The following is a 9786-nucleotide window of genomic DNA, read 5'->3' as shown; positions in this document are numbered from 1 at the left end:
TAGTTGTGGAGTCTCTAGTTGCGGAGTTTATAGTTGTGGAGTTTCTAGTTGTGGAGTTTCTGGTTGTGGAGTTCTAAGTTGTGGAGTTTCAAGTTGTGGAGACTCTAGTTGTGGAGTTTCTAGTTGTGGAGTCTCTAGTTGCGGAGTTTATAGTTGTGGAGTTGCTAGTTGCAGAGATTCTAGTTGCAGAGCCTCTGGTTGTGGTGGTTCTAGTTATGGAGTTTCTAGTTGTGGAGTTTCTAGTCGTGGAGTATCTAGTTGTAGAGTCTCCTGTTGCGGAGTTTCTAGTTGCGGAGTTTCTAGTTGGGGAGTTTCCAGTTGTGGAGTTTCTAGTTGTGGAGTTTCTAGTTGTGGAGTCTCAAGTTGTGGAGTTTCGAGTTGTGGAGTTTGGAGTTGTGGAGTTTCAAGTTGTGCAGTTTCTAGTTGTGGAGTTTCTAGTTGCGGAATCTCTAGTTGTGGATTTTCTAGTTGCGGAACTTAAGGCTGTGAGGTTTCAAGTTGTGGAGTTTCTAGTTGTGGAGTTTCTAGTTGTGGAGTTTCTAGTTGTGGAGTTTCTAGTTGCGGAGTTTCTAGTTGTGGAGTTTCTAGCTGCGGAGTTTCTAGTTGCAAGGTCTCTAGATGTGGAATTTCTAGTTCTAGAGTTTCTAGTTGTGGAGTCTCTAGTTGCGGAGTTTCTAGTTGTGGAGTTTCTAGTTGTGGAGTTTCTGGTTGTGGAGTTTTAAGTTGTGGAGTTTCAAGTTGTGGAGTTTCTAGTTGTGGAGTCTCTAGTTGCGGAGTTTCTAGTTGTGGAGTTGCTAGTGTTGGAGTTTCTAGTTTTGGAGTTTCAGGTTGTGGAGTTTCTAGTTGCAGAGATTCTAGTTGCAGAGCCTCTGGTTGTGGTGGTTCTAGTTATGGAGTTTCTAGTTGTGGAGTTTCTAGTCGTGGAGTATCTAGTTGTGGAGTTTCCAGTTGTGGAGTTTCTAGTTGTGGAGTTGCGGAGTCTCTTGTTGTGGAGTTTCAAGTTGTGGAGTCTCTAGTTGCGGAGTTTCTAGTTGTGGAGTTTCTAGTTGTGGAGTTGCTAGTTGTGGAATTTCTAGGTGTGAAGTTCCTGGTTGTGGAGTTTCTAGTTGGAGAGATTCTAGTTGCGGAGTCTATGGTTGTGGAGGTTCTACTTGTGGAGTTTGTAGTTATGAAGTTTCAGTTGTGGAGTTTTCAGTTGTGGAGTCTCAAGTTGTGGAGTTTAAAGTTGCGGAGTCTCAAGTTGTGGAATTTCTAGCTGTAGAGTTTAGTTGTGGAGTTTCTAGTTGTTGAGTTTCTAGTTTTGAAGACTCTAGTTGTGGAGTCTCTAGTTATGGAGTCTCTAGTTTAGTAGTTTCTAGTTGTAGAGTTTTTAGTTGTGGAGTGTCCAGTTGTGGAGTTTCAAGTCGTGGAGTTTTGAGTTGTGGAGTTTCGAGTTGTGGAGTTTCTAGTTGTGGAGTTTCTAGTTTTGGAGTTTCTAGTTGCGAATTCTCTAGTTGAAGAGTCTCTAGTTGTAGAGTTTCTAGTTGTGGAGTTTCTAGTTTTGGAGTTTCAAGTTGTGGAGTTTCTAGTGATTGAGTTTCTAGTTTGAAGTCTAGTTGTAGTCTCTAGTTGTGGAGTCTCTAGTTTAGGAGTTTCTAGTTGTAGAGTTTTTAGCTGTGGAGTGTCTAGTTGTGGAGTTTCCAGTTGTGGAGTTTCCATTTGTGGAGTTTCGAGTTGTGGAGTTTATTGTTGTGGAGTTTTGAGTTGTGGAGTTTCTAGTTGTGGAGTTTCTAGTTGCGGAATCTCTAGCTGTGGATTTTCTAGTTGCGGAACTTAAGGTTGTGAGGTTTCAAGTTGTGGAGTTTCTAGTTGTGGAGTTTTTAGTTGTGAAGTTTCTAGTTGTGGAGTCTCTAGTTGTAGAGTTTCTAGCTACGGAGTTTTTAGTTGCGGAGTTTCTATTTGTGGAGTTTCTAGCTGCAGAGTTTCTAGTTGCAGAGTCTCTGGCTGTGGAGTTTCTAGTTGCGGAGTCTCTAGTTGTAGAGTTTCTAGTTGTGGAGTTTTTGGTTGTGGAGTTTTTAGATGTGGAGTTTCTAGTTGTGAAGTCTGTAGTTTTGCAGTTTCTAGTTGTGGAGTTTCTAGATATGGAATTTCTAGTTGCCGAGTCTGTATTTGTGGAGTTTGTAGTTGTGGAGTTTCTAGTCGTGGAGTTTCTAGTTGTGGAGTCTCTAGTTGCGGAGTTTATAGTTGTTGAGTTTCTAGTTGTGGAGTTTCTGGTTGTGGAGTTTCTAGTTGAGGAGTTTCAAGTTGTGGAGTTTCGAGTTGTGGAGTTTCTAGCTGCGGAGTTTCCAGGTGCAGAGTCTCTAGTTTTGGCGTTTCTAGTGGCGAATTCTCTAGTTGAGGAGTCTCTAGTTGTAGAGTTTCTAGTTGTTGAGTTTTTAGTTGTGCAGATTCTAGTTGTTGAGTTTCTAGTTTGAAGTTTCTAGTTGTGGAGTTTCTAGTTTAGGAGTTTCTAGTTGTAGAGTTTTTAGTTTTTGAGTGTCTAGTTGTGAAGTTTCAAGTTCTGGAGTTTCGAGTTGTGGAGTTTCGAGCTGTGGAGTTTTGAGTTGTGGAGTTTCAAGTTGTGGAGTTTTGAGTTGTGGAGTTTCAAGTTGTGGAGTTTCTAGTTGTGGAGTTTCTAGTTGCGGAATCTCTAGTTGTGGATTTTCTAGTTGCGGAACTTAAGGCTGTGAGGTTTCAAGTTGTGGAGTTTCTAGTTGTGGAGTTTCTAGTTGTGGAGTTTCTAGTTGCGGAGTTTCTAGGTGTGGAGTTTCTAGCTGCGGAGTTTCTAGTTGCAAGGTCTCTAGATGTGGAATTTCTAGTTCTAGAGTTTCTAGTTGTGGAGTCTCTAGTTGCGGAGTTTCTAGTTGTGGAGTTTCTAGTTTGAAGTCTTTAGTTGTAGATTTTCAAGTTGTGGAGTCTCTAGTTTAGGAATTTCTAGTTGAAGAGTTTTTAGTTGTGGAGTGTCTAGTTGTAGAGTTTCCAGTTGTGGAGTTTCGAGTTGTGAAGTTTCGAGTTTTGGAGTTTCTAGTTGTGGAGTTTTGAGCTGTGGAGTTTCTAGTTGTGGAGTTTCTAGTTGCGGAATCTATAGCTGTGGATTTTGTAGTTGCGTAACTTAAGGTTGTGAAGTTTCAAGTGGAATTTCTAGTTGTGGAGTTTCTAGTTGTGGAGTTTCTAGTTGTCGAGTCTCTAGTTGTGTAGTTTCTAGCTGCGGAGTTTCTAGTTGCGGAGTTTCTATTTGTGGAGTTTCTAGCTGCGGAGTTTCTAGTTGCAGAGTCTCTGGTTGTGGAGTTTCTAGTTGCGGAGTCTGTAGTTGTGGAGTTTCTAGTTGTGGAGTTTCTAGTTGTGGAGTTTCCAGTTGTGAAGTTTTTAGTTGTGGACTTTCTAGACATGAAACTTCTTGTAGCCGAGTCTCTATTTGTGGAGCTTGTAGTGTTGGAGTTTCAAGTTGTGGAGTTTCGAGTTGTGGAGTCTCTAGTTGCGGAGTTTCTAGTTGTGAAGTTTCTAGTTGTGGAGTTTCTAGTTTTGGAGTTTCTAGTTGTGGAGTTTCTAGTTGTAGAGTCTCCTGTTGCGAAGTTTCTAGTTGTGGAGTTTCCAATTGTGGAGTTTAAACTTGTGGAGTTTCAAGTTGTGGAGTCTATAGTTGTGGAGTTCCTAGTTGTGGAGTTCCTAGATGTAGATTTTATAGTTGTGGAGTATCTAGTTATGAATTTTCCAGTTGTGGAGTTTCTAGTTGTGGAGTTTCTAGTTGTGGAGTTTAAACTTGTGGAGTTTAAACTTCTGGAGTTTCAAGTTGTGGAGTCTATAGTTGTGGAGTTCGTAGTTGTAGATTTTTTAGTTGTGGGGTATCTAGTTGTGGATTTTCCAGTTGTGGAGTTTCTAGTTGTTGAGTTGAGGAGTCTCTAGTTGTTGAGTTTCTAGTTGCAGAGTCTCTAGTTGTAGAGTTTCAAGTTCTGGAGTTTCGAGTTGTGGAGTTTCGAGTTGTGGAGTTTTGAGTTGTGGAGTTTCTAGGTGTTGAGTTTCTAGCTGCGGAGTTTCTAGTTGCAAGGTCTCTAGATGTGGAATTTCTAGTTCTAGAGTTTCTAGTTGTGGAGTCTCTAGTTGCGGAGTTTCTAGTTGTGGAGTTTCTAGTTGTGGAGTTTCTGGTTGTGGAGTTCTAAGTTGTGGAGTTTCAAGTTGTGGAGACTCTAGTTGTGGAGTTTCTAGTTGTGGAGTCTCTAGTTGCGGAGTTTATAGTTGTGGAGTTGCTAGTTGCAGAGATTCTAGTTGCAGAGCCTCTGGTTGTGGTGGTTCTAGTTATGGAGTTTCTAGTTGTGGAGTTTCTAGTCGTGGAGTATCTAGTTGTAGAGTCTCCTGTTGCGGAGTTTCTAGTTGCGGAGTTTCTAGTTGGGGAGTTTCCAGTTGTGGAGTTTCTAATTGTGGAGTTTCTAGTTGTGGAGTCTCAAGTTGTGGAGTTTCGAGTTGTGGAGTTTGGAGTTGTGGAGTTTCAAGTTGTGGAGTTTCTAGTTGTGGAGTTTCTAGTTGCGGAATCTCTAGTTGTGGATTTTCTAGTTGCGGAACTTAAGGCTGTGAGGTTTCAAGTTGTGGAGTTTCTAGTTGTGGAGTTTCTAGTTGTGGAGTTTCTGGTTGTGGAGTTTCTAGTTGCGGAGTTTCTAGTTGTGGAGTTTCTAGCTGCGGAGTTTCTAGTTGCAAGGTCTCTAGATGTGGAATTTCTAGTTCTAGAGTTTCTAGTTGTGGAGTCTCTAGTTGCGGAGTTTCTAGTTGTGGAGTTTCTAGTTGTGGAGTTTCTGGTTGTGGAGTTTTAAGTTGTGGAGTTTCAAGTTGTGGAGTTTCTAGTTGTGGAGTCTCTAGTTGCGGAGTTTCTAGTTGTGGAGTTGCTAGTGTTGGAGTTTCTAGTTTTGGAGTTTCAGGTTGTGGAGTTTCTAGTTGCAGAGATTCTAGTAGCAGAGCCTCTGGTTGTGGTGGTTCTAGTTATGGAGTTTCTAGTTGTGGAGTTTCTAGTCGTGGAGTATCTAGTTGTGGAGTTTCAAGTTGTGGAGTCTCTAGTTGCGGAGTTTCTAGTTGTGGAGTTTCTAGTTGTGGAGTTGCTAGTTGTGGAATTTCTAGGTGTGAAGTTCCTGGTTGTGGAGTTTCTAGTTGGAGAGATTCTAGTTGCGGAGTCTATGGTTGTGGAGGTTCTACTTGTGGAGTTTGTAGTTATGAAGTTTCAGTTGTGCAGTTTTCAGTTGTGGAGTCTCAAGTTGTGGAGTTTAAAGTTGCGGAGTCTCAAGTTGTGGAATTTCTAGCTGTAGAGTTTAGTTGTGGAGTTTCTAGTTATTGAGTTTCTAGTTTTGAAGACTCTAGTTGTGGAGTCTCTAGTTATGGAGTCTCTAGTTTAGTAGTTTCTAGTTGTAGAGTTTTTAGTTGTGGAGTGTCCAGTTGTGGAGTTTCAAGTTGTGGAGTTTTGAGTTGTGGAGTTTCAAGTTGTGGAGTTTCTAGTTGTGGAGTTTCTAGTTTTGGAGTTTCTAGTTGCGAATTCTCTAGTTGAAGAGTCTCTAGTTGTAGAGTTTCTAGTTGTGGAGTTTCTAGTTTTGGAGTTTCAAGTTGTGGAGTTTCTAGTTGTTGAGTTTCTAGTTTGAAGTCTAGTTGTAGTCTCTAGTTGTGGAATCTCTAGTTTAGGAGTTTCTAGTTGTAGAGTTTTTAGCTGTGGAGTGTCTAGTTGTGGAGTTTCCAGTTGTGGAGTTTCCAGTTGTGGAGTTTCGAGCTGTGGAGTTTATTGTTGTGGAGTTTTGAGTTGTGGAGTTTCTAGTTGTGGAGTTTCTAGTTGCGGAATCTCTAGCTGTGGATTTTCTAGTTGCGGAACTTAAGGTTGTGAGGTTTCAAGTTGTGGAGTTTCTAGTTGTGGAGTTTTTAGTTGTGAAGTTTCTAGTTGTGGAGTCTCTAGTTGTAGAGTTTCTAGCTACGGAGTTTTTAGTTGCGGAGTCTCAAGTTGTGGAGTTTAAACTTGTGGAGTTTCAAGTTGTGGAGTCTATAGTTGTGGAGTTCTTAGTTGTAGATTTTTTAGTTGTGGGATATCTAGTTGTGGATTTTCCAGTTGTGGAGTTTCTAGTTGTTGAGTTGAGGAGTCTCTAGTTGTTGAGTTTCTAGTTGCAGAGTCTCTAGTTGTGGAGTTTCAAGTTCTGGAGTTTCGAGTTGTGGAGTTTCGAGTTGTGGAGTTTTGAGTTGTGGAGTTTCTAGGTGTTGAGTTTCTAGCTGCGGAGTTTCTAGTTGCAAGGTCTCTAGATGTGGAATTTCTAGTTCTAGAGTTTCTAGTTGTGGAGTCTCTAGTTGCGGAGTTTATAGTTGTGGAGTTTCTAGTTGTGGAGTTTCTGGTTGTGGAGTTCTAAGTTGTGGAGTTTCAAGTTGTGGAGACTCTAGTTGTGGAGTTTCTAGTTGTGGAGTCTCTAGTTGCGGAGTTTATAGTTGTGGAGTTGCTAGTTGCAGAGATTCTAGTTGCAGAGCCTCTGGTTGTGGTGGTTCTAGTTATGGAGTTTCTAGTTGTGGAGTTTCTAGTCGTGGAGTATCTAGTTGTAGAGTCTCCTGTTGCGGAGTTTCTAGTTGCGGAGTTTCTAGTTGGGGAGTTTCCAGTTGTGGAGTTTCTAGTTGTGGAGTTTCTAGTTGTGGAGTCTCAAGTTGTGGAGTTTCGAGTTGTGGAGTTTGGAGTTGTGGAGTTTCAAGTTGTGGAGTTTCTAGTTGTGGAGTTTCTAGTTGCGGAATCTCTAGTTGTGGATTTTCTAGTTGCGGAACTTAAGGCTGTGAGGTTTCAAGTTGTGGAGTTTCTAGTTGTGGAGTTTCTAGTTGTGGAGTTTCTAGTTGTGGAGTTTCTAGTTGCGGAGTTTCTAGTTGTGGAGTTTCTAGCTGCGGAGTTTCTAGTTGCAAGGTCTCTAGATGTGGAATTTCTAGTTCTAGAGTTTCTAGTTGTGGAGTCTCTAGTTGCGGAGTTTCTAGTTGTGGAGTTTCTAGTTGTGGAGTTTCTGGTTGTGGAGTTTAAAGTTGTGGAGTTTCAAGTTGTGGAGTTTCTAGTTGTGGAGTCTCTAGTTGCGGAGTTTCTAGTTGTGGAGTTGCTAGTGTTGGAGTTTCTAGTTTTGGAGTTTCAGGTTGTGGAGTTTCTAGTTGCAGAGATTCTAGTTGCAGAGCCTCTGGTTGTGGTGGTTCTAGTTATGGAGTTTCTAGTTGTGGAGTTTCTAGTCGTGGAGTATCTAGTTGTGGAGTTTCCAGTTGTGGAGTTTCTAGTTGTGGAGTTGCGGAGTCTCTTGTTGTGGAGTTTCAAGTTGTGGAGTCTCTAGTTGCGGAGTTTCTAGTTGTGGAGTTTCTAGTTGTGGAGTTGCTAGTTGTGGAATTTCTAGGTGTGAAGTTCCTGGTTGTGGAGTTTCTAGTTGGAGAGATTCTAGTTGCGGAGTCTATGGTTGTGGAGGTTCTACTTGTGGAGTTTGTAGTTATGAAGTTTCAGTTGTGGAGTTTTCAGTTGTGGAGTCTCAAGTTGTGGAGTTTAAAGTTGCGGAGTCTCAAGTTGTGGAATTTCTAGCTGTAGAGTTTAGTTGTGGAGTTTCTAGTTGTTGAGTTTCTAGTTTTGAAGACTCTAGTTGTGGAGTCTCTAGTTATGGAGTCTCTAGTTTAGTAGTTTCTAGTTGTAGAGTTTTTAGTTGTGGAGTGTCCAGTTGTGGAGTTTCAAGTCGTGGAGTTTTGAGTTGTGGAGTTTCGAGTTGTGGAGTTTCTAGTTGTGGAGTTTCTAGTTTTGGAGTTTCTAGTTGCGAATTCTCTAGTTGAAGAGTCTCTAGTTGTAGAGTTTCTAGTTGTGGAGTTTCTAGTTTTGGAGTTTCAAGTTGTGGAGTTTCTAGTGATTGAGTTTCTAGTTTGAAGTCTAGTTGTAGTCTCTAGTTGTGGAGTCTCTAGTTTAGGAGTTTCTAGTTGTAGAGTTTTTAGCTGTGGAGTGTCTAGTTGTGGAGTTTCCAGTTGTGGAGTTTCCATTTGTGGAGTTTCGAGTTGTGGAGTTTATTGTTGTGGAGTTTTGAGTTGTGGAGTTTCTAGTTGTGGAGTTTCTAGTTGCGGAATCTCTAGCTGTGGATTTTCTAGTTGCGGAACTTAAGGTTGTGAGGTTTCAAGTTGTGGAGTTTCTAGTTGTGGAGTTTTTAGTTGTGAAGTTTCTAGTTGTGGAGTCTCTAGTTGTAGAGTTTCTAGCTACGGAGTTTTTAATTGCGGAGTTTCTATTTGTGGAGTTTTTAGCTGCAGAGTTTCTAGTTGCAGAGTCTCTGGCTGTGGAGTTTCTAGTTGCGGAGTCTCTAGTTGTAGAGTTTCTAGTTGTGGAGTTTTTGGTTGTGGAATTTTTAGATGTGGAGTTTCTAGTTGTGAAGTCTCTAGTTTTGCAGTTTCTAGTTGTGGAGTTTCTAGATATGGAATTTCTAGTTGCCGAGTCTGTATTTGTGGAGTTTGTAGTTGTGGAGTTTCTAGTCGTGGAGTTTCTAGTTGTGGAGTCTCTAGTTGCGGAGTTTATAGTTGTTGAGTTTCTAGTTGTGGAGTTTCTGGTTGTGGAGTTTCTAGTTGAGGAGTTTCAAGTTGTGGAGTTTCGAGTTGTGGAGTCTCTAGTTGCGGAGTTTCTAGTTGTGAAGTTTCTAGTTGTGGAGTTTCTAGTTTTGGAGTTTCTAGTTGTGGAGTTTCTAGTTGTAGAGTCTCCTGTTGCGAAGTTTCTAGTTGTGGAGTTTCCAGTTGTGGAGTTTAAACTTGTGGAGTTTCAAGTTGTGGAGTCTATAGTTGTGGAGTTCCTAGTTGTGGAGTTCCTAGTTTTAGATTTTATAGTTGTGGAGTATCTAGTTATGAATTTTCGGAGCGGAACTTAACGTTGTGAGGTTTCAAGTTGTGGAGTTTCTAGTTGTGGAGTTTTTAGTTGTGGAGTTTCTAGTTGTGGAGTTTCTAGCTGCGGAGTTTTTAATTGTGGAGTTTTTAGTTGTGGACTTTCTAGACATGAAATTTCTTGTAGTCGAGTCTCTATTTGTAGAGCTTGTAGTGTTGGAGTTTCTAGTTGTGGAGTTTCTAGTTTCGGAATCTCTAGCTGTTGATTTTCCAGTTGCGGAACTTAAGGTTGTGAGGTTTCAAGTTGTGGAGTTTCTAGTTGTGGAGTTTTTAGTTGTGGAGTTTCTAGTTGTGGAGTTTCTAGCTGCGGAGTTTTTAATTGCGGAGTTTCTATTTGTGGAGTTTCTAGCTGCAGAGTTTCTAGTTGCAGAGTCTCTGGCTGTGGAGTTTCTAGTTGCGGAGTCTCTAGTTGTAGAGTTTCTAGTTGTGGAGTTTTTAGTTGTGGAGTTTTTAGTTGTGGAGTTTTTAGTTGTGGAGTTTCTAGATATAGAATTTCTAGTTGCCGAGTCTCTATTGGTGGAGTTTCTAGTTGTGGAGTTTCTAGTTGTGGAGTTTTTAGTTGTAGAGTCTCTAGTTGCGGAGTTTCTTGTTGTTGAGGTTCTAGTTGTGGAGTTTCCAGTTGCGGAGTTTCCAGTTGTGGAGTATCTAGTTGTGGAGTTTCTCGTTGCGGAGTTTTTAATAGCGGAGTTTCTAATTGTGGAGTTTCAAGTTGTGGAATCTCAAGTTGTGGAGTTTCCAGTTGTGGAGTTTTTAGTTGTGGAGTTTGTAGTTGTTGAGTTTCTAGTTGTGAAGTCTCTAGTTTTGCAGTTTCTAGTTGTAAAGTTTTTAGTTGTGGAGTTTCTAGATATGAAATTTCTAGTTGCCGAGTCTCTATTTGTGGAGTTTGTAGTTGTGGAGTTTCTAGTT

This window comes from Rhipicephalus microplus, unplaced genomic scaffold, assembly GCF_043290135.1.
Source record: "Rhipicephalus microplus isolate Deutch F79 unplaced genomic scaffold, USDA_Rmic scaffold_26, whole genome shotgun sequence".
In the NCBI taxonomy this organism is placed as follows: domain Eukaryota; kingdom Metazoa; phylum Arthropoda; class Arachnida; order Ixodida; family Ixodidae; genus Rhipicephalus; species Rhipicephalus microplus.
Note: the sequence above shows the minus strand (reverse complement) of the source record.